The following is a 25,053-nucleotide window of genomic DNA, read 5'->3' as shown; positions in this document are numbered from 1 at the left end:
AATAGCTGCTAGAAATAGAAATTGTTTATCCAGACAGACCAGAATGGGAAACATGGATTTATAACTCTTATGAAATCAGCAGGTTGAAAAAGACAAGTTGATTAGCCAGTTTGCTGTACACTTTACACTTTGTGAAATAAACACACCAGCTGGGAATAGCTTCCCTGCTAGCAAACATCCATATGCCATGAAATTCCATAAACAAAGAAAATTGGTCATGTTTTTTCACTTTGGTTCAAAATATAATCTACTTTTTAAGCATGTTTGCATTTTCAAAAGATGTTGCAATGAGACAGAGCAAGTGAAGTTAAAGCTACAGCTACCAACATGTGAATAAGAAGCTGTCATGGTGTATTGTAATTCAGCACCAATTACAGTCTAAAAATAAGAGCCATAAACATGGGGATAAAAGCCCTAAATCCATAAAAAATGGTGGAGAGTTTCTTAAGGGAACCTGAGGGAATAGGAACATACTTTCTTTTTCAGAGGACATGGGAAAAACAGGGACAATGACTACACCCTCCTCCCTAAGGGCACATCCAGACAGATCTGTATAGACTGTTTGGAACCCCTCGGCCTCAGCAAAGTCCCACTCTACTCCAGGAGTTGTTTGAGGACAATGAAAGACACATTACTGGATTTTTTTCAAAAACATCAGTGATGTGCTTGAGTATAATACACTTACATGGCCAAAATTTAACATGCTACGTCACAGAACCCTTCTGAATAAGCGGGAGCATTAATTTTTTTCCTGATTCAAACTGGTTTTGCTTAGTAACAATATCTGGTGACTCCTGGTTAGTTTAGAGTTCAAAAGGTTTCATTCATGACATTAGATAACCAGCACAAAAGTCACACCCCATGTGCTTTCTTGCTCTCTGTCTGCTGGAGGCAAATGGCACTACTGCAGATTGCTTTGAGAGGGCTGTTACCCCAGTCAGCTCAGCAGTGTGATAATAGGGCACTGGAGGGGACTAATACACTGCCTCCACTCTCCCTGATTATCAATTCCCCCCTTTTCTCAGTCATTACCAACAGCTCTAAGGGCTCAGGTAAAAGGGTGAAACAAACAGCCCCTCAGCTGTGGGTCCTGTGTCAATTTATACACAAGAAACAGCCCTGGTGAAACAGAGAGCAAGGGAGCTCATAATTCCATGTAACTCACGGCCATGTCACAATCAATACTGTTTAATACAGGTGCATTGCTTGTCTCCAAAAGTCATTTTATCTCCCAAATAACTTTCACTCTCTTAATTTCCTTTCCTTTCTTTTTTCCCCAAGGAAAAGAGAAATGCCTTATGGAAAGCAAAAGAGAGATCTCTGAAAATCCCATCACTTTTAGATTGCTTGTCAGTGGCAGACCAGACATTCTTAAATCACAGTTCAGTGAAGCATGCATAAGAATGCATCCTGCTTTACAGAACTCTTGCTCGTGCCTGTCGTCTTCCAACCCCCTGTTCTACCCTGTAGAAATCCTGTACAGTAAACAGAAAATTTCTAAACAATTAGAAATTCTGTAAACAGTAAACAAAAGAGTCTAGCAAGCAATGACCTAAGCCTTACCACTGACAACTCCTGAGAGCAAAATTTCCTGGTTTGCAACAGTCCATTGTCAACATCCTTGAAGAGCCTTGGTGCACTCAGGCAACAAGTGAGTGACCCAACAGCCCCAAGGTCTTCAACCTGAGCAGCTGTCTTCTGCTCCAGGGTAATCCCCTCTTCCAGAATGGCAAGGCTTGCCTTTACCCAAATGAACCACAGAGGATTTGATATTGAATTACATCAATGTACATATAAACACATACTATCATGCAGAAGGCATGATCCTCTATAGGTATGTCTACACTTCCAGGTGTAAAGTGGGCTCAAAAAATAGATGTAAGGATGCCGTTCCCCATGACCTCAAAGCTTGCCATCCACACTGGCATTTATAGCTCAAATTTCCAGGAAAAAGGAAAAAGCTGTCCCTCACACATATGCTGATGTAGTGGCAGAGTAACATGCTCTGCCCAGACACAGCCTGCTCTGCCTAGAACACATCAGCAAGATTTGGGTTCATGCAGAGGTTGGGAATGGGCTCAGGCTGTCTTTTCTCAGAAGAATCGTAAATAACCTGAATCCAGAACTGCTACCACCACTGAAGGTATTCACTGAGGATGGAAGGCATCCGTCCACACATGTTGGAGAATGGCCTCATACCCATAAATTTTTGACAGTGTAGGCATACCCCTTCAGAACATGCCTGATTTCTTTGCTTTAGATAGTTACCCACTTACTATTTTAATGGTTTCATAAAGAACATCATCTACCCATTCACCTCTCCCTGTGACAAAGAACTGAAGTTTGCAGCATTCACAGCAAGATGGACGAAAATCCAGTTCAGACCTGTGCATGCACACGCTCTCGCTTGGCAACAACCCAGAAATCTCCTTAGCTGTGCATCAGTATTGATCATACTTTAGTCCCCAAAAGAGAGATGGTTGCTCCCTCTCGTCAGCGGTGCAAGGTTTTGGGTTTTCTCCATGGGGAATTTCCTCCAAAGTGAGCGCAACCAGTGCAGTCAGAAGGGCTCCGGAGGCAGACAGGGAAAAGAACCTGGCAGTTGAGAGGAGTTTATTGCCTTCCGCTGCTTATGAACAGCTCGACAGCATGGAGTCCTCCAGGTTGGTGTATCTCTATAATCTTGACCCACCTGGAGATCCATGGTGTCGAAGCATGAACTCATGAAGACAGCACTGCTTCCAGTGTTCATCTTCATCCTCGGTGCATCGGACCGGGAATTGCTGAATCCTCTACCAGTTCTTCTACGACAGGCAAATTCCTTTGCTCCTTTTTAGTACCCCTTTTTCCACCATTGTACAGTTTAATACACATGGGTAAGAGGTCACACACACCTTTCCTTTCAGCATTTGGTAAAAGGCAGTCACTCTAAACTTTATATACTCAGCACCTCCTGTATCAATTCAAGGTACCAAGGTGGAGACCTCCATCAGAAATTATGAAATCTGGGATTCCTTTCATGCCCAAACCGTGTCTGAACATGTTTTTTGGGTGGCTGCTTTGATTTGCAACAATGCTGAAGAACGTGAGTAACAATGTGAGAAATATATTCTGGTCAGCCAAGAAAGATTTGTAAAAGGAGATTCCTCAATATTTCTCAAAGATGAGAAGAATCTGACTTGTGTTTCCAGCCTCAAATTACACACTGATGTCCAAGGAAGAGTATATGCTATGATCATGGTGATCTTAGAAATTTTTCTACCATTTCCAAGCACAATGTGCAAGAACAGTGTCATAAACTGCTTTTTATCTCCACTGACTCTGTACTTCACTTTGGTGCCTCTAATGAGACCTTGCTTGCGACTTATTATTTTTAAGCTTTCTGGCCTGCCCATTATTCTCCTACACTTTGGGTTTGATGTATAAGTAATAAATGGTCAGGGTGATAGCTATAGGACCTTTAGAGAAAAGAAACCTTCTTCTATGAGGATTTAGATAAATTAATTTTGCTTAAAGAGCAAATTTCAACTGACTGCTTGATGTTAATTAGCCTAGCCTTACAAAACTTCTCCAAGGTATTATATGAATTTTACAACATGCTATGCATTTTACAGATAGGTATGCTGAGGTTCACAGAAAGACTAAATGCCACATTATTATTTTATGCAAACAGCTGACCAGTGTGGTGATTAAATTGTGTGGTGATAAATTCTTTAGCTTGCTTCACTGGGGAGTGATAGCATTTTGAACAAATAGGCATCTATTTTGGAACTCATCTCCCCTACTGATTTGTAACCTAGCTTTCTTAATATTTCAATGCCTCTGCAAAAGCAATCTGTTTAAGCTGTGCTTGTACTTTTTTCCTTTTGTTTTTTTTTTTTTTTTTTTGACTGAACGATAATTAGGAAAAAAAAAAAAAAAAGAAAAAAGTCACTCCAAAGGATAATTTCTGGAGACTCCATACCCCAAAGATATCTCTGAGGTTGTGAATACGTGAATGAAGAAGCATTAGAGAGCTAGAAGCAATGGAGAGCTAGATTTAGGATAAATTGTGCAGCTGTACACAGAAAAGTGAACTACACATGGAAAAAAAGGCACTAGAAAACCCCAATAGTTCTAAGTTGGCAGGTAGGATTACCATTCATTTTTATGCCATATAATTTTTTTTTTCTTTTCAGAGGGAAGAGGCTGTAATTATTCACTACTGATATGCAATGACAGTACATGACTGCATTTCTTGGCTAGAGGAGGCACAAAGACACGACTCCTGCATGCCCCACCACTCTGTGACAGGAAAGAAGCACACACAGCCACCTCACTCTCTAAGAGCCTGATAACCCAGGAAAAGCTTAAGAAAAGACCTTGCACATATTTAGGCTCCTGTCTAACAGCACAGTAAAAGTTAGTCTCTAATCTTTCCTTTTTCTAGAACCATTAAAAAGGAACAAGGAAGCAGATCTAACATTTAATATTGATATATTATACATTCCTAAAATATATATAAAGAGATGCCAATGACAACTCAGTTTTGAAAGCTCCCCTGTATTAAGGAAGGACTACTTAAGGCAAAGAAATCATTGCTGCATCTCACAGTTCATCCCTATATAGGTGTCTTACATAACTGTCATGAATATATTTGAATTAAATAAATTTTCAATTTCTACAGTTGATGTATTTGGTATTTATTTTCTTCTGCAATGTATTGGCATTATTTTTTGCTCAGAGTCAAAATACATGTGCTAGAGCTGAGGGGTTTTAGGGATGTATGTGTGTGTTCTTGCTGCTTTATCTTTATTTCAAATTACAATGCTGTTTGTGCCATTAAATTTAGTTGCAGCAGAGATGCTGATGATGTCATGGCAGGGGCAAATAATGAGTATAAGCAGAAAGGACAAATGAAATCTTAGTCCGCTTTCATGCACTTGCCAAAAGTCGTTGCAAGTAAATATATGCACAGTAATTCAAATTATGTTGATGACATATACTTAGTTTATGGTGATTAGTACATAACTCCCTGAGTTGCTGTGGAGAAATACATGGGATTCCTGCTTAATAAGGTACTATTCCTCAAATAGCCCAGTTGGAATACATGAACTGCTGCTGACTAAACCCCTGCAAGACTGATAGAAAAACTAGCTCTTCTCAGAATGAAATAATGCTTCATGATCTAACTGTAAGGAAAAAGTAACTAAAAGACACAGAATCTCATACATAACTAAATTAGAAGATTGTGTTTCAGCAAGACCTCTACAACTTATCAGCAGCCCTTTGATCACTTTACTGTGTAATGGCACTGTAGATTTGTTGTTTCCTGTTTCATTTCCATCAAACTTGTATCTGAATAAAGCTTCACTAAAGCAATTGTCATGAGAAAATCTTTAAAGAACAGGCATTGGGGGCTGCCAAATGGTACTAAGGAAGATAACAGACAAATGAAATGTATAGTCTGACCTTCCAGTGTTCTTTTCATTTTCTCTCACCTCTCCTGCCTCCTTCCCTACTCAGGTAAGCCAATGCTTCAAATATGCTGCAGTGGTGACTGACAGCAATGATGTCAATGTACTGTGGAAAGATAATTGATGTTGTGTTCTCTCAGTCTCCCTTATGATATGACCACTATAAGAGCAAATTTCACTGCACCAACAGAGAAAATTTCTTAAGAACTTCCTGACTGTCATTAACAGAGCAGACTCTTAAGTGTGCCAAAAAAAGAAAAAAATGAAATGTTCTTTATTGGCACAGAAAATATTTAGATTTTGTTTCTACTTCTGTCAAAGTTCCTGGCTGGGGATCTTCTCCAAGGTATCTTTAATGTGGCTGATATACATAGCACCTGCTGGTCACTGTCCAGATCCCATCCAAGCAGAATTTGATGCAACAGAAGAGGGGACAAATCTCTTTTGCAGGTCTCAAAAGATAAGAGGTCTCATCTTCTCATGAGGTCTCATTTCTGTGATTTCCTCTGTCCTCAGAAAGCAATGAGGAATTTTAAGAGAGTCAATTACTCCCAAAGGCCATGAATACTGTTAAAGGTTTTTTGGTTTGGAGTTCAAATTTGTTGTAATAATACTACAAAATAATATTAAAATATGAAAATGTACAATATGTAAAGTATTAGATCTCAGCTGTATGTTATTGCAAAGTCTTTTACTGATTGATTTAAAGGCATGTGAAAGGCATTCCTCAAAGTAGATTTTCTTTCCTTCCTCACTTTTTCCTTTAAAGAGCTCTAGTATGGGGCCTCTTTTAACATTACAAGGGCTGGATAAAACTACCTCTAGAGACCATTGGTATCACCAGCAGTAAATTACCAGCAATTGTGCTATTCTCTGAAATGATAATGAGCTGGATTAAAGCAGATAGAGAACTGCTTCCCTAATACAACTTGGGTAATTAAATTTCAATATGTAGGATTCTATCTGGCATTGCAACGGGATACCATACTCCATTTCCTACCCTTTGATAAGGTGTAATTCTGCTAAATACTCTGAAGCAGCTGGCATATTTCAGCCCAGAAGTATGCTGAATATGATGCAGTGGAGAGTTTTTAGTGTACTAGAGTTGAATCAGTTGGTAATATATTTTATTATTCCCTTAAGGTGATAGATAACAGGAAAATGCAAAACATTTCCAGTAGCACTTGATTATGGAGAATCTAGCATGATTTTTGGTAGTGTTGAGTTCTAACACCTTCAAGGGAAAAGAGGAAAGCAAAAGAGATTCCCAAAATCTCAGTAAATCAGCCTCATGGGTTTCCCTAAAATGCTACAAAAGATTTTCCTGTAGTAACTGCTAGTAACATGAGGGAATGCAGCAGAGACAAGATGAAAACTCTGGACAGTAATTTTTATAATTATCAAGTGAAAGTTCCTGTGTAGAAGTTATAAAATTAAAGTCCTTCCAAGTCAAGGCTTTTTCTTCCTATGTAAAGTTACTAGTCCAAGAGAAGTGTCAAAGAAATTGATTAGTATTTGTATAAAGTTTGTGTCAGGGTAGAATCTTTTCAAAGTGAATTTCAGTCAAAAATTTCCACTAATTTCTTTGGATGACTTGATCAAGACAGATACCCATTTTATAAAATTGCAGACTTCTTACAAGAATAAAAAGAATTCATATCTCTTAGGATGTCTGGGAAACTGTGTCTGTGTTGCTTCATTTTAATTTGGAGTAAGATGTTATCTAATACTAGCTGATCACAATGGTGTAAGATAAATTTTTGTGACAACTGGGAGACAAAAAAGATCTACTTTGACCCCTGTAGAAACAGTAGTTCTCCCAGTCCAACTGTTTGTGAGCTGAGATTTCTAGATTTTTACCTAATGGGCAGAATTAATTTGATGTGTACCATTGAACTAATGAATAGTCACTGATGGATACGGTATCTGCAGGGCATTTCACTCTGCTGAGTCACATCATTTTTGCAGTATGTCAAAAATGAAATGATTCTTCTAAGGGCCAGCATTTTTCTGAAGACAAATAAAGACCAACATGCAGCTAAAATCTTTTTAAGGGACAGAACAATCCATCATTTCAGACACAATTTTGACATTAGCCAATATCTTAGCAACTGACCATGCAAACTGCCTGCCCCCAAATACTGCCACACGCCCTCTTCCATCCAAGAGTGATAATCAATACTGAAATGATGAACAGTTTACTCTAATTGATTTAATTGCCTTATAAAACCCAACAGCTCTCTGATAAGTACAGGAGGGGGTTGTTCTGCTTTACTCCAAGCTGTGCAGCCTCACCTCGAGTCCTGTGTGCAGTTTTGGGAGCCACAATATAAGAAGCATATAAAGCTGTTAGAGAGCACCCAAAGGAGAGGAGCAAAGGTGATGAAGGGCATTGAGGGAAGCCATATGAGGGGCACTGAGGCCTCTTGGTCTCTTCAGCCTGGAGAAGAGGAGACGGAGGGGAGACCTCACTGTAGTTACAACTTCCACATTAAAGGAAGGGGAAGTTGGATATCAGAAAAAGATTCTTCACCCAGAGGGTGGTTGGGTACTGGAACAGGCTCCCCAAAGAAGTGGTCACAGTAAGTGTTCAAAAGAGTTTTGGACAATGCTCTCAGGCACATGGGGTGATTCTTAGGGTGGCCTGTGCAGGGCCAGGAGTTGGACTTTGATGATCCTTGTGGGTCCCTTCCAACTCAAGGATATTCTATGAGTCTGTGATAACACCGTGGCAGAAGCCAAGAGAAAACACACAAGTCTGAAAAAGTTTCATCTACTCCAAGGTATGCAATAAAGAGATCATCATTTTGAAACACTTGCTCATGAGATGTATCCATAAAAAGGGAGAGGAAAATTCAAGTCCTGAAGATTGTTGCATAGGACAGTATGCTAAAATATTACCAAAATTATCCACAGGAATATCAGAGGCTTCAGTCATTAGAGAAATTTGCTTGAAAACTGAGACCACCATTTTTTTCACCTAAGAGACAATCTTACCCCAGTCCACGGGTGGTCATTCCCATCAGGGATTTAAATTGGACAACTCTTTGAAAAAGACTCCTACAGGCTGTACCATTATACATTGAAAACAAATAGCCTGCTGAGCTTTGCCTACAAAACCTTGCCTCTTTGATGAGTTTAGCTTCTGCTGTGAGAACATGGGATGTTTAATCTTGATCAAATGGGACAAGGAACACCTTGATGTCCCTGGCATTTTCAAAAGAGATTATCTTTCACATTCAGATTTTTAACTCCTTGCCAGCTCACTCCTCAGTGTAATAGTCATTTGCTTAATGCCAAAGAATGAACCATCTAAGTACTGAAAATCTCAAACACATCACAAGCCATTTCCTTCACTAAAAGGCTGAACTTAATTCAAGATAGTCACGTGGTTTTTAAAAAAATTGCACTTAATCTCTTACACTATTAAAAAAAATTAGCCTGGCAAAAGTAGTCCTTTTTCATACTGCTGGTTTATAACTGGGCTTTAGGTAGGGCATCAATCATCACAAGCAGAGGACAATTTTTCACAGGAGTGTAACTCTGGTGTCAGAAAACCCAATATTTTCACAAAGGTTCTGATCAATTAGGAACTGAGCACAAGCTTTAATAGAAAGCTGCATCTTGCCTGCAGAGCAAGTGGATTCAACGAGCTTTTGGGATTTCATTTCTAATGCTACTTCTGGTGTGTGTTTGCTTGTTTGTGGAAAGGGTTTTGTGCAGGTTTGTGTGTTTGTGCAAAACTCATGATGCCAGAAAGAAACTGATGAGAGTGAAAAGTAAGAGAGCACTTATTCTCTCGTGTCCCAGCCCTGTGTTTCTGCTGCAATGCCAAGCTCAGGAAATTAGATTAATTTTCAGGGAGACACTCTGCTTTGCCAGCATCTGAAAGCTCCTAAATTCTGCAAGTCTGCTACACATCACTCATGACAGGTTACAAAAAGAAAGAACACTCACCAAAGAGAAGGAACAAACTAAGGGGCAGCAGTACCACCCAATAAAAATTAAATGCTGCTTACTACACCATGCATTACATGAAAAATGGATATATAGAGCATGATCTCTTCTCCTGTCAATGACACTGACCAAACTAAACAAAAAAAAAGACATCTATCTCAAAGGAAAGTTGCTCTTTCAAAACAGAAATATCTCCAGCAGGATGTTCTCATTTCGAGATAGTCTTGCTTAGAGGCTTAACTGGAAATCCAAGTTTTTGGTTTGGTCTGTTTTTCTTTTGCTTTTCCTACTTTGTAATAATTTTGTCTAAAAGCTAAAGGGAAAAGACAGGCAGGCAGAGAAATCTTGTAGTTAAAAGATAAACTGATTAAAATGAATAAAACAAAATTACATTAAAGGGCTGTGATGTGTTGCAGGACAAAAAGAAAAAAAAACACTACCAGCAGAAGAAAACCCTAGAAGATGAGGGGTTTATTACCTTTTGCTTTCAGAAAATGATGATTGCTCTTTTGACCAGCTGAAATATTGTTTTAGAAGAACTGTTTTTTTCCAGGTAAATGGAATGAAATCTGATTTTCTCTCTTACTACTGAAGCTCACAAGAAACACGGTATTTTTGGAACAGGCTGCTGTGGAGGTAACTGGATAGAATAGCCCAGTAAAGTACACAAAATCAGGAAAAAAATTTGAATTCCACTCAGGTCAGTGGACATAAAAATCAAAGCAAATATCAGTTGCTTCTGCTATTTCATGTTAATTATTTGAAGAACTGCACTGCACAGAATCAGTTAAGTAATACCAAGAAATACTTTGCATCTTGTCAGAAAGCAGATGGTAACTGACAGCAAGCATCTTCATGGAAACACCTTGGAGAAAGAGACTCTTTAAAGGTATTTTGGTTATCCTTGCTTTTGTAGGGCTTTTTGTTATCCCAGGCCTTAAGAAATTTTCCAGACTTCTTGCTTTAATAAAAGCAGAATAATATGTCATATAGAAGTGATATTTACCAGCTGTCAGGTAATTTCCCAACATAACTCAAAGCTGCTCTCCTCAGCAGAAGGCTTCCTGTAATTCTGTGTGGCTTTTCATATTGCCCACAAACTCCAGTTATCTGGTGAACTATTTGCCTTTACCAATTAGAAGTCCAAACTACTTTCTAAGCAGCTTCAGCGTAAAGTGTAAGACTTGCTCCCACTGTTCCTGGATAAAAGGATGCCAGCTGCAAGCAGCCATAGATGACAAGAAGATTTCTATTCAAACATCAGCATTAACAAGGAAAAGTCTCCTTCTGAAGAGTGCTACTGAGTTGGAACAGCAAGCAGAGCTTTCCAATTAAGTTTTTTTTACTTCTTCTAGGCCTTTCAGGAGCTTTTTAAGTAATGCTTCAAGAAAATCCACAAAGATATGTAGAATGAAAATAAGAAGAGAATAATAATAATAGTAATAAGGTAAAAGAAAAAAGAATAAGATGGTTTCTTTGTGCATTTTTTTGCTGGTTTTGTTTATAAATCTGCCTATAGATTATCTTCTAGTGTAGGAAAAAAAAAGAAAAATACAATTGTTAAAATTATAAAGAATAGAACTGTCTTTTTTTTTTTTTTTTTAAATATTTCCAAAGCAGCCTGGGGTTTCAGAATAATTTATCTTCCATCTTTACAGCTGAAAGATTATTTTTCTCATCTCAGGGGACTGTGACTGGGACAAAAAGCACCCTCTGTCAGCTCTGCTGACGGTCAGGTCACAGAGATGCTCAGAGAGGCAGCATCAGGCGTGTGTTTTATATCCAGGGAGTCTGGAAACATCCTGGGCTCCAAAGCTCTGCTAAGGTAACAAGGTACAAGTGAAGCAGACACATGTAGGCTCTCATGTCTGCTCCAGGCACAGGCTGCCCTTCAGGGCTCATTATTAAGTGCTTAATGTAGGAGGCCTTTGAAGTCTCTCTTTCCTGCAATTGCCAATCTCTCTTAATTCAGTGTTCCCTGCATTTGTGGGCACTGCTGGCAGGTGAGAGTGCAGGTGTGAGGTGCTGGGAGCAGGCAGGCAAAGGCTGTTTGTCTGCTGCCTCTGAAATAATTGCTGTAACTGGTAGCTGACAGCATGAAGGAGACACTGCTCTTACCCTCTTCCCATATCCAGATATTTTTAAAGAGAAATACAAATGCAAGAGCTCTGACTGTAGCTGCCACAGCAGCATGGCTGTGAGGCTGCTCCAAGCCCTGTGGAGATAGGAAATACCAGTGGGTTTGAGGTTGGACTCTTTTTTTGCCAGCATCTACCTGTGGATATGATGGAAGGCCGCAGTAAAATGCACCAGGCTGGTGCAGAATTGCTGGCAAGCAAGTCATAAATTACCCTGGGATTGGTGTCTTTCAATCACCCTGTGTGACAGCAGCTGGAATACCAAACCTCTGTGCTGGTAGAGAAAAGGAGAGGCAGAAAATGAAAATTAAGTTGGTACTGTACCTTCAAGAGAATGCATTAAAAGTAAAATAAAAATCAAGCCCCACATTTGTGAACCAAATTCTAGCTACTTTACTCAGTTTTAGAATTCCCTCTGTGACACTCAGAGCCTGCAAAGGATCGGAGGAAAGGACTGTGCCATCTCATTTACTCTGCAAAAAATCTCTACAGATGAACATACAGGGAATTAGATACCAGGTGGAGAGGTGGAAAAGAGAAAGCAGAGGCAGGGAAAAAATGGGAAAATCCCTATGTAGGAGTATTAAAGCTAGCTCCTGAAACACGAAATGGAAGAATAGAAAAGGATCATACACCAGAAATACAACAGAAAAACAAAACCAAACCAACCAACCAACCAAAAAAAACCAAAAAAAACCAAAAAAAAAAAACCAACCAGACAAAACCCCCCATAAAATAAAAAGCAAGAAAAAAGCCCAAAATGGGTGAATTGGGTAACATAATCAAACTCTCTATGAGCCCCAGCCAAAAATGTAATCTAGTTTGAAAAAAAATGGGTAAGGAGGAAGACAGCTGGAGAAAAAATGACTGACAGCTAAACAGAGTTTAAGAGACAAAGAAGAGTTTGGCTTAAAGCAGTGGGATGTATCCATCCTCAATCTACTTATCTAAACCAGCTATCTTTGTTTGCTAGCATTGTTCATTTCTCAGTCAACTGATCTGTCTGTGCTTTGCTGCAAGGGTACAGTGGTTATCTCAAATTGTCTTCTAAAGCCATTCCTTCATCTTTAAATTGCCTTCTCCATGGGGCAGATATTGGGATAATATTGTGATATTTTTATTTATTTTTCTGCACATTTCCATACAATAAAGGTGAGACACACATTAGTGCTCACTTTAGCTTAGAACAGAGGCATAATTGGTTTGGAATTAAGTTAAAAAATTGTGTAAGCTAGATAATTTTACTGAGGTAGAATTTTTTTTCTATAGCCAACAAAAAACTCTTCCCTCAGTGTTATTCTCTCCAGTGCTATGGTCTGTCCTGTCATGAATTGCCCATGCTCCTCCAAGTCCTCATGGGGTAAAAGAAACTGAACTAGGTGACCATTTGAAGAAATTGCCTGGTAATCAAAGCCCTGCCACAGTCAGGCAGTCACAAACAGCTGTGATCATATTTCATCCCAAACAAGCATTGATGTTTTATGGTAATATTGCTTGAAAGGCAATCATCCTGCAGGACTTTCAACAGGAAATTATGGAAAAAGGTTTGCATTCAGACTCATACCTGCCTGCTTTGCCAAAACACGTGAAGAGCCCACAGCAGGCACAAAAATAGTATTTCTGTTCAAAGTAGCAAACAAAGTCTGTTCTAAGAAATTCTCCTATTGGCTAGTCACAAAAAAGAAAAAGAAAAACAAACCAAAACCAACCAACTGAAAAAGAAAATTCCAAATTTGAATGGATCCAATCCAACCAAATACCTATCCTACCCTCCTGTAAAAAAAAAATAACAATTTTTTTTGTCACAAACTAATCATGTAGTGGGCTATATAATTGTAGTAAAAAGTATTTTTTTATAAAATTATCATTATCTCTTAAGGCTTATATCTCCTCTTTCTTCTTTTCTCCACTAATTAGATTTTTCATTGTATTTGGTTTCTTCACATACACCTTGCACACTGCTGAGCTGGTACTTTGATCCCACAAAACAATGTTAAGCAAAAAAGTTCAGCAAGGTTTGTAAAATTTAGTTTTTAAATGAAAGAAATTAAAGGCAAAGAGTTTCAACAAGCTCTTGAAACCTGAGAATATGGATCTGCTTTTTTTTTTTTTTTTTTTTTTGCATTTCTAATGAAGCAATTAGTAGTTTTTATTGTTTTGTTTCTTTTTAATCTAGGCATATATTTTCTACAAGAATTTTTAGCTAATAGAAAGTCAAATATTTTACCGAGGAAACTTCTTTACTAAATTTATTAAAGCAATAACTTTCTTGAGCTTCTGTAATTTTTGGCAGTCATTGCTTTTTAATACAAATAAATGGCAGGTACTGACAATTAGAGCTGTTTTCTTTTTTCATCTTCCTCTCCTAATAGGTCTTTTCTTATTCTTAAGTATAGGAAATTACTGAATCCGAAAAGAAAGAAACCCTCTCTGCTCTAAAATACTGTTTTCCATTAGAGACAGCAGTAATTCTATAATATACATACTAATAAGGAAGTTTAATGCATAAATAAATGCTATAAATATTGAAAATGAAAGAGTAAGACTGTTTAAAAAAAGATGTCAGAAATGGAAAGCTCCTTGCAAATATGGTGTGAGCTCATAGTCTTAAAAGCTAATTAAGGAATGTTAAGAGAAAGGGTAAAAAAAATCAATAAAATGGTAATACTTCATTCTAAATCTGGACTTTCAGTAGAGACAAGCATAGCTGAAATCTTACTCTTCAATTCCATGTAGACTGTGCAAATACATCTCAAGTGATAAACAGGTTCATGAAGAAAACCTGATAATTTTTTTTGTTCCTATTATTGCAATGAAACTTCAACTTAGCCTGATATGTTCAGGACAATTATCCAGTCAATTACATGTTAACCTAAAGCAGCACTGCGACACTTCATTAAAGTACCAAAATCTGATAATTTTGGTCTCAAACACCTTATTGTAAAATATGGAGTGAATATTTTGTCTTCCCACTGGCTGTGCATTAAAAACCTGATTAATGGGACTGGGGCACAAAACTTCAGCAGTGAAGTGCCAGTGCCAGTGCATAACTACAAACCCAACCAGACTGCTCACTGCCAGCTCTTACAGTGAGCCCATCCTGAATACCAGCAGATTTTGTCATGCTTGCACAGGTACCCTTACATCCTGCACGTTGCAGAAATAACAGCTCCTGTGCCATTCCACTAGCAGCCTTCCTCTGCAGATTTCCGTCTCATGGGTGGGAAATCAGAGCTGGATCTCTCCCTCATTCTTTGGAGACAGTCAGTGAGAGCTCCTCATTCCCAGCTCAGGACTCAAATCCTGCAGTTCTGGCTCAAACAAATGCCTGTTACTCATCCAAATCTCCTCCTAACTTCTTCTGAGGGACCACTTGTGAGAGTGACAGTGTCCAAAGTGCCAGCAGGAGAAGAACACTCACTCAATCTCAAACTAAAAACACAGAGGCTGCTTTAGAGATGACAGCCACCCAAAAAGTATAACCCCAAGCACTTTGGTGTTTGCAGAGGACGGGGAGGATAAGCCAGCCCCTGAGTTTGTGAGCAATGCTGCAAATGTTACTCAAGCTACCTTCAAACACAACTTCTATAAAATAAAGCTGGGCATACTCTGCTGGCTGTATAAATAGGAGGTCTAACAATTATAGATGTTGCTAACAAAAAGATCAGTGTTTTAAACATAAATCTTAAAATCAAAAAGATTTCTTTATCCTAAAGAGATGACTTTTCCTCCACCATGTAAAAGTCAGTATGGAGATCTGCTCTCAACAAAAACACTTAGCAAAGAAAGATCCAACATTCAGGCAGTAACTGTCTTTACCTCTTTCTGCTCCAGGCATTTTTTTTCTGCTCTTGAAACCTGAAACTCCCAATGACATGCTGTTGAAACCCTTAGGTTTCAACCTACTGTTACAGAATCACTGGGAATAAGATTTTTTTTTTGATGGTTCCTTGGTTGGTATTTTTTTCCTTTTTAGCTAGTAAGTAAATTAATGAAAGAAAGCTTTAAAAATTCAGTATTGCAGTATTTTGACCACTTGTATGATTAATGTCCAGACCTGATTAAGGAATCAGTTTATGATGAATGTACTGCATGCAAGCCCTGTCACACTTTACCCTACCTTTTGATCTGCCTGAGTTCATTCCTTCTCAGTCCCAATGCAGCATGGACCTGTAAGAGCTCCTCTGTAATTCTCAACCTCTCTGCTGCTGCTTTACAATAATGATACCAAAAGTATAAAATTAGATTTTACTTGAAAAAAGTGACGGCAAGTAAATATTAAATGTGATCATGGCAAGGAGATTTATAAAATAAGTGCATGGCTGATATTTATTTCAGATCAAGATCTTCACCAGTCAGGAGCTGGGAAATAAAAACAGATTGTGACAGGCAATAACCTGTAGTGATGGTAGAGCGGCCTTGTAATGAAGCTGCAATCACTCTTCTGATCTCCTGCTGTCTTGTTTCTTTCTTTTCCTTCTTGAGGAACTGGCACTTCCAATCTGTTCTAATTCTCCTGATTCTAGGCTTTGATTTATACTGCTCTGGCTATTGTACATCCTGTCAGAGGAAGGAGGAGTTAAGCCTTCGAGGTGGAAAGAGAGGCAGCAGTGACATGAGGGTGAGTAAGAACAGAGAATAATACCAGCCATTAGACAATGCTGATGGGTGACGTATGAGCCTGCCTTGCTCTGTAATTATACACAATATTTTTGCTTCAGTCTTGGCTGATGTGAACAAATACAATGTACCACCACCCCCCACCACCCTGGGAAAAAAAAAATAAAAGAAAAAGAAAGAAAGCTCCATGTAAAATTATAGTCCAATAATAAGAGCATGGTGCTGAACTCAGGGTCAGGACATCTGGGTTCTGGCCCCTTGGCATCAGCATGAGACTAGACAGAACACATTTATTCTTCCTGCTGCCTTTGTTTACTCTGATGCCTTGAAATAGATTTCTAGAAGCTCTGCTTTGCTAACAAAGTGCAACAAATGAAGAACAGACTCTTTAGAAGTGACGTCTCAAATAGAATTTATCTAACCCTGCCAGTTATCCCACTTGTCTGTCTATTTACAGTTCCCTGGGGCTCTGTGAGTCTCCCATGCTCTTTTTGGTCATTTTTTTTAAGGCTCTTAGACATTTTTGAAATATAAGAATCTCCAAGTAGACAGACATCACTAATGCCCCTATCGAAGAGTACAGCCACCACAAGTTGACTTATAATAATTATTTATATATATGGTAATTATAATAAAATATGCCATAAACAAGTAATAGTATAATAAAATTATATAGCAGTTATTTATATTTAATTCTCTGTAAATCACTTTCCTCAATAATCAACAGCCTTTTATTAGGTGGAAGGATATCTCTGACCTCAGTAATCAATGTCAAATCAGGCACATAGGGTCTAATACCACTAGTAATTTTAATCATACTTGAGAGTGATGTCTATTTCCACATGGCTGACTAATATGTCTTAAAAATGCATTACATTATTACATTTCTTAGTTCAACAACTGTCTATATTCTGCTGCCTAAAAGTAAGAAAGTCACTGATTAAAATACACTTTGCAAACACTCTCAAATGTGCTGCCCTGTATTTTCAGCATGTGTGAACAGGTTTTATGTGTAAAAGAGGAGATGCTGACAAATGTGGGTGAAAAGCTAATGAAAGATTTTGCAGGCTTTGCTCAGACTAGATACTATTTCATTCCTTTAGTATTTTGTGCCATATCCAGGGACTATCACTCACAGTATGGAGCAGTTGATGTGACAAACATTTCTGGGGTGTTTGTTCAGTGGTGAAATACTACGCAAAGTGAATAAAAGAGCAGTTGCTTTAATCCTAAAGTGAGCTGAAGAGACAGCAGGTAGTATTAAAAAAGGCAGTGCTAAAGCAGCAGAAATATGAAAAGACAGGAATCCCTTTGCTTCCTCTGCAAGTTTTTGCAAAGTTTTCAAGAAAGGGGATGATGGAGCAGCCAATGCTGAAGTGAAGGAGCCTATGAGACAAAAATTAACTCCCCAGGGAAGCCAAGTCTATTTTGCACCACACATTTTCCTTGGGACACACACGGCCAACCAGGTTTGCACTTTTGGAGTGGACTGAACTCTGCCCCTTCCAGGATGAAGGAGATGAAGGAGTTTCTGTCTTGTGTGGAAGCAGCCCTGGTGTTCTCAAGGAAAACGTGCCCAAAGGGAGTCTCTACTACTACCCACAGTGTACACCTGCAGTTTAAGATCTCTTTAAAGGCACTTGTCTTTGAAAAGACAAATGGGTGATGCAAAATAATGCTAAACCATGACACATTAGTGTTATCTCCACAGGTATTGAACCAAAAGATCCTCCTGCAAGATGTGTTCAAGAACAGGCTCAGGTATGGAGTCAGCCACCAGTGATTTGCAATAATTATCTGATGTGGGGACAGGAACAATAAATACAACCCCTGCTGAACAGCACATGCCTTTGCTTTTGTCTTTTCTCCAAGATATTTCTGGTTTGCAATCTCTCCCTTCAGCTGAGCTGCTCTGGAGCGCTTCCTAGAGCAAAAGGGAACAGCAGCTATCCAGCCTGTCTAGAGCACCTTCAGCTTCTGCCTACAGGTATCAGGCCATTAATTTAGAGGTGGGAAGCTGGTTCAGTTGTGTTAAGTGAACAGACACACAAAAAGTACCAAGTTCTCAATACTGAATGTGAAAAGCTTTAAAGAATCTCTTGGCCTTGACATAATAATTGAAACTATTAATCAGACTGTGAAGCTTAGCCAGCACACTTGCAGATGTACAATTTAAAATATAGGGGGGAAATATCCATTGGACAAATTAATGACAATTAACAGATTGTTCAGCATAGGTCATTTTATTTTCAGTGATCTGAAAGCAAAAGAAAGCGTCAGCAGTCTGATGAGACCAGTGACTGATGAGACCCACGGCTGAGGGAATGTCTGTGCTCAGAAAAGCCCATCTTCACACAGCCCTCTTTGAGGCTATTGGGAAGACACAAGTTTTCTCACAAGCCTAACAACTTTTTGTGTCCTGCCCTCTCTTCCTTAGGCTGAGAGGGCAGAGACAAACAGCCAGATGACCCCACAGAAGGGACACACTGCAAACTGCTCAAAACAGCAACGTCCTTCTGCAGTGAATGTGCAAAACCAAGAAAATCAGTAGCTCTGTGTGTGAATGAGGCTGGATAGGTGATCATAACTCATTGACTCAAAGACTCAGACAGAAGACAAAGTCATTTTGTGACTGACAAGGCTGTGTCTGTGAAAAAAGAGTGATGAAAGTGCCTGTTGGAAGGAAGAGGAATATGGAGGGTGGAGGAGTAAAAAGGAAACTGAACTGAAGACTTCTCTGTTTTCAATCTTCTGGATGTAGACCAAAGAGAGAAAGTTTCCTCTCTTCTCCCAGTCCAAAACAGAGCACTGCTTACCATATGATAATAAATCTTTAACTTGTTTTTGTAAAAATGTTGCTCTCTCCAGTTAGATGTTTAATTAGAGTAATAACAGATTATTAAAAATAAACCTGAGACAGCTTTGGCAAAATCTATCCATTTAAAAAACATCAAGGAAAGAAATATTTGATTTTCAGATTATTTCCCCAGTTAATCCTTTAATTCCTCACTGTGTGGAAGACAGCATAATCATCTATGTATAGCGATAAGAGCAACTGTGTGTACTCCGTTGTGGAGACTATGGAGGGGTTTTCTTCAGAATTTTTTTTTCCTTTGCCCATGAGGGACTGTAGGTAGGCATTTCAGCAAGCAGCAAGAGAAAAAAAAAATGGGTACTGTACCAAATCCCAGGTATTCCTGAGCTGAGGGAGCTGGTTCTGTTCCTGCACCATTCAGGGCGCAGGACTGCATCCTGGCTGGGATGACATTACACAGTTTCCTATAGGAACACAAATATCTATGTCATTGCTTTGTTAATTTACCTGAGAATGCTTATCTAAGCAATGATCAGCTCTCATTTTCCTCACTGTGCAATTCAAGAATTTAAGGAATAGTGGGAGATCGCACAGCATGAAGTCCTCCTCCTTTTTCCCTGGTGGGACATACCCACCACTTTAAAGCAAAGACAGTGCTGTTCTCACTTTCTAGCTAATCGATTCCCCCACTGAAAAGGACTGACAGCAGCACTGAGGGGGAGCTGGAGACACACCTTGGCTCCCACCAGAGCAAAGAAGTACATCTGAGCACTCTGAGGAGCTGTCTTCTTTTAGCACCTCTCCTGCTTTCATGCCTGCCTCATAAACACTCGCCAAGCCCCAGCTTGTCAAGCCCTGGTGTCAGAGAAAACGTGCTGCCAGTGACAGGGCCTGGATTAGGCTCCTTCTGAGGCTGCACTCGAAGCACCCAGAGTGGCTCACTGCAGAGCAGCAAGAGGTCTGGCACTCAGCACACATACTAATCCTCTCACATCATGGCAGGGAACACAGCCTTTAAAATCCCTGTCTGTACTGACTGGGTGATCCTGTGTGCCCTTCCAGTGTCCAGGATGCTATGCAACCAGGATGGGCTGTGCACAGCCTGAGTCCCCCCAAACCCCACCAGTGCAGCAAAGCAGAGTGGGTTAAAGAAGACTGGGGGAGAGAGTTGGCATGACGACCACAGAGGGCTTCTAGGTGGCCTGTACAACAACTAATCATTGCACAGGAAAGAGTGATAATTACTCCTTAGCACTGCAGTGCAGGAACTGGCTTCATGGCAGAGCATAGGAGGTTGAAGAGATTAGGGTGTTTGTCAGCACAACAAAAATATGTTGCTGTGATCCCTAACAAGGAGGTCTTAAAGAGGAATCATCTCCTCATTTTGAAATTCTTTTATTTAGTTATCATCTCTTCTCTGCCTATGTGTTCAGCTGCAAAAAATTTCTTCCTTGCTGTTTGTTGTGCTTTTAATTTTGTTCCTTTGTTTAAGAAGCAATAATGTGCAATGAATAAAATGTTAATCTGGAGCTATTCTTGTGAAATAAATAGATTATTAAAGAAAATTTTTTTAAAGTAAGACCTCTCCTGGGCTTTTTCCCTTGTTCTTTTTGTTGTATTGCATTAACACCACTGCCAGAGGGTTAGGAAATAGGTTTAACCACAGCTTCCTCACGCCTTGAAGGAAAGGGTTGAAGACCTTTTTGTTTGCTCCATCTACTCAAACTGGAATAAAAGTTAAATTGAGAACTTTTCACCCGCTAAGATGTGCAATCAGAAGTCTCTGAGCCTCCCAGCTGACTCAACCTGAACATATCCAAAGAATATCAGAAAATGCAGAGGATGCATTTTTCCTTTGCTGTTGTGCTCTAGGCATTTGTTACGCTGTCATCCTCAGCACAAAATCAAGGCACCTTCAGCTGGTCCTGTCTACTGACCTGCACTGAGGGAACTTGATGTTCCCTGTCTTAAACAGTGGAGAAAAGAAAGGTGCAGGGAGGGCAAGGGGCCCATTCTCATTGAAGTCATAGCATCAGTGCTACAGGACATGCTGGTGGCCAGAACGAGAGAGAATGACCAGCCTGCCTGTGCCCCAGGAAAAGGTGATTCAGACAGTCTTCAGTGGGACTGAGACTTTAGAATCTGCACCTTTTGTCCACAGCAGCCAGACCCAATGAATCTCCCTGAAGAGCAGGGCATTTGATTTCTAGGCTGCCACTATATCCCCAAACTGGGTAAATATGCTGTCACTGGTCCAAGAAGGACAAAAAATTTCTGGTGAGCAGAAATAATAAAGCAGGCTAAGCATTGTCCAAAAAAGGGGGCTCACCTGATGACTCTGGGTGCAAAAGCAACTCTCCCTAAGCCAGAGTTTCCACTTTTCTCTCTCAGAAGTGTGTGGCAGCGAAAGGAAAAGGCACACAGTGGTACCACCACCGCAGCATAAATTGGGATACCATCCCATGTATATCTGCCTGTGCCAGCAACATCTGGGGTCAGTGGAAAGGCCCTTATTCTCCAAAGGCCCATATTATTAGATAATTTACACATGGAATAAAAAGCAACTGAATATTTGAAGGATAATATATCATTCATTTCTTTCTATGGATGCCCAAATTTAGGTATGTTTAAGGGTGAGTTTAGTGCTGACTGTTCCAGAAATACTGCCAAGTACTTTAAAATCTAAACAGGAAGAGTAGACAAAGCTTGTGAGAATGAAAATGTTATTTTATACTATTTCCATGTTAGAAGCTGAGGTACAGGAGGCTACTGAGTTTGTCCAAGGCCATGTCAGCAACCTGTGGTGAAACCAGGAACTCAGCCTTTGTCGTTAATTTCTGAAAGTACTAACAAGAAAATGACTCCTTGTCTTTTTAGCTATGTGTCATTTCCACATCCTACTTTGATTTTTAAGAGGAATTAAAGACAATAATGTGGAATATTAACTGTCAAATTTGTCATTCAGAAAGGATGGCAATGCTTGACTTAACTGGGCTTTTTTAAACCTGATATTTTGCATTCCCCTGTGCTTCAGAGTAGGAGATAAACAATCTCACTCTTTGCTAAAGAAAGGGAGAGAGATAGTTACAGGCTTTCTTCAGACAAAACATAACAAATGCTTTTGTTCATCTTCTTTCTTTTTGCTTTCTTTACTTTTTTTCCAATTGTGTACTTTTTGGATTTTCCCCCCTTTCCTGAAGCACATAGCAAACTAATTAATAACAGTAGGATATTTCTTGGAAAAAAGCATCAGGAAACCGCTTCTGATGTCAAAACCTTTCAGTAAAAATCCCTACATTTACTCTCAGTGGATCAGATTGTGAAGATGACTAGCAGACATCAAACAGACACTTGTAATGAGAATTTAACAGTGAACCCTTCATATATTCTTTCCTTCTAGTAGCAGTTGTGTGCTGGCAATCACAAATGTCAAAAGCAAAAGGGTAACTTATTTTACCTTCCTTCTTCCCCACTTCTCCTCATATTTAAGAGCCTTCTATGTTTGGTTAAAGGAAGAAATTTCACAACCAATATTCCCTGTTTAAATTCTCAGTGCTAGGGCTCAAGGTCATACTGAGAAGGCATGGCATTGCCAGGTTAAATATAGCACTTTCTTTGGTGACGGCCTCTCCTTTCATGTCACTTGTGCTCTGACAGCTTTCAGCTGAATACACACTGCTAGAAAAGTGAAATTAGGGTGGGTGAAAGAGGCCAGTAATGGATCAGGGGATCAGTCTGAGCATGGAAGAGCAACAGCAGAGAAAACATCTCTTTTACTTCTCACCAAGATCTGGAGCAGTTGCAGCTGCAGTACCTTTTTGTTTGAGGGATACTAAATGAACGTTTTAGCTTATCCTGCTTTCCTGAACAGAAACTTTCCCAGTAAGCATCTCCAATTTTCCAACACTCCAGTGCAAAGAAAAACCCTGTGTGTGGAGTCTACCTGTTTTTTTTTTCATTTGTCATCACCACAGATGAACTTTACTATCTAACAATCTGCAGGAAGCAAATCCCTACAACAGTGTCATGGGACCAGGAAGAATTATTGTCCCTGCCTCAAGGTGCCAAGCCAAAGCCAAGGTAACAGGAGTTGGTCTCTGACCTCAGCAGGCTTTATGTCAAGCTATAGGAATGTGTCAAAAATCATGCAGCAGGTGGGTGGCATGGTCAGAAGCTTATCTGTGATCAACTTGGTCTCGGTCCAGTGTGCTAAGTGAAAAAATATCCTCTCTACTTCAACCCTGATGCTTGCACAAAGCACTAGCAGCCTTATTCCAGGAAATGTCTGGGATATTCAATGGGTTATTATGGAGAGAGATCAAACAGGTGCGAAAGTCTAATAAAATGCTGACCACCAGTGATTTCACCCACCTGTGTGTTGGTATAAACAGATTAAAAAAAACCCCTCAATTCCTAAGTGATTTCTATAATAAGTGGAGAACATAAGAGTAGATGCTCTTAACTAAATAGCTGAAGACATGATACAGTCAAAATGCAGAAAAATAAGGACTCATTACTACATTAGGAGTGCAAGACAAACTGCTTATAATTAGTGAACTGCTTAAAAAGTACTGAAGGTAGCAATAAAAGAAATTAAAAAAAAAAAAAACAAAACCCAAAAAACCCTAAAGAATGAGAAAGTTAAATCCATGCATTCAAAACAACAGACAGTTTCTGATTTAGTGAGGTCATGTGGAAAGCAAACTGGAAGACAAGACAGAAAAAAGTTATTTTGAAATGTTAAGGTCCAAGAAGCTGCTTGAGCCAAGCAACCAGGTTTGTGGAAATGACGCTTCATCTCTGGTGAAGCCAATGGCTAAAGGAGGGAGTTAAAATAAAACACAAACAAAATGTCAGTTGTAAATGAAGAGGACTGAGGATGCACAAACTGACAAGTGCTGGTGGGGGTGTGTGCAGAGAGGGGAACTGCAGGACATTTCTCAAAGGTCTTAAATTCAGCCGCTTTAGGAGGCAACCAGTGGGATCTGTTGCACACAAGGGAACTATTTGGAGTAATTAATGAGGAAAATTAATAATTAATTAAATAATTAATTGCAGAGGTTCTGATTTTTTTTTTTTTTGTTAAATCTTCTCTGCAAATGGTGCAGTGCCGATATACATGTTAGACCTAATTTTTTTCAAGACAAGAAAGCACATGAGCAGTCAGAATATGAAACTCTGAAAGGGGAAACATTGGAACAAATTGATAAACTAAACAGCAGCATATCAAAAGGACCTTGTGGCTATATATGCATGGGTTTGGAAAGCATTTGAAATTGAAGTGGCTGTGCTGATAGCAAAAATATGCAAGTTGTCACTGAAGTCAGATACGCTGCAGAAGGACAGGAGGGTAGCAACAAGCATACCTATCTTTAGGACATGCACAGCATTAATCTTAGGTATTGTATACTGAAAAGCCTTGTTCCACTTCCACATTAATTGTTTGAAACTAACAAAAAGCAGATTTACTCATAGAAGAGGACAAAAAAAATCATAGTTTTTAAAAAAAAATGTTGATCTTTGAAGCATCAAGCTAAAAGACCAAAAAAACCAACTTGACAAGTCTACATATATAGGTATTTATATATTGTATTAAATTTTTTGACAAATTTAAGTTGGATTAGAATAGGTAGATTATTATTACAAGCTAGAAGCTGGTTAAGAAAGAGAAGACAGAAGCTACACATGAATGATCCATTTTCACAGTAAAAGATTAACAGTTGGATTTCCAAGAACTTAGAACTTCTTTACCAAAATGATTGCTCTTAGAAAAAGAGAAAAAGGATTTAAGTATTTCGTAGTATGTTAATTAAGTTAGGAGAACCTAACATTTGGGCAGCTAGTGGAAATTAACATTGGCTGAGGCAGAACAATCACAGGTGGAGTGGAATATTTGGAAGTCTTTCTGGGTTCTAAGCCAGCTGTGGCCACTCATTATGGCATTACAATGAACAACCTTATTCTGCTTTATTACTGCAGTGGTCAGAAAAAAACCCAAAAGCCCAAACCAAACAGACAAAGCAAAAATTTCATTAGCATGGAAAGAGTAAGAGGTGTTAAAATGGAA

General features: G+C 39.2%; 1 protein-coding gene and 1 non-coding gene across 7 annotated transcripts in view; both read right to left on the bottom strand.

Moving 5' to 3' along the window:
- CHRM2 (cholinergic receptor muscarinic 2) overlaps positions 1-25,053 on the bottom strand; it is a 368,137-nt gene that overhangs the window by 56,504 nt on the left and 286,580 nt on the right. The window lies entirely within an intron of this gene.
- On the bottom strand, positions 2,635-2,727 carry MIR490-2 (microRNA mir-490-2). The gene has a single exon (NR_049072.1). It is a non-coding gene; the product is annotated as a microRNA mir-490-2 (primary transcript).

Source organism: Taeniopygia guttata, chromosome 1A (assembly GCF_048771995.1).
Source record: "Taeniopygia guttata chromosome 1A, bTaeGut7.mat, whole genome shotgun sequence".
NCBI classification, from domain to species: Eukaryota; Metazoa; Chordata; class Aves; order Passeriformes; family Estrildidae; genus Taeniopygia; species Taeniopygia guttata.
Note: the sequence above shows the minus strand (reverse complement) of the source record. Positions and strands in the feature narration are given on the sequence as shown.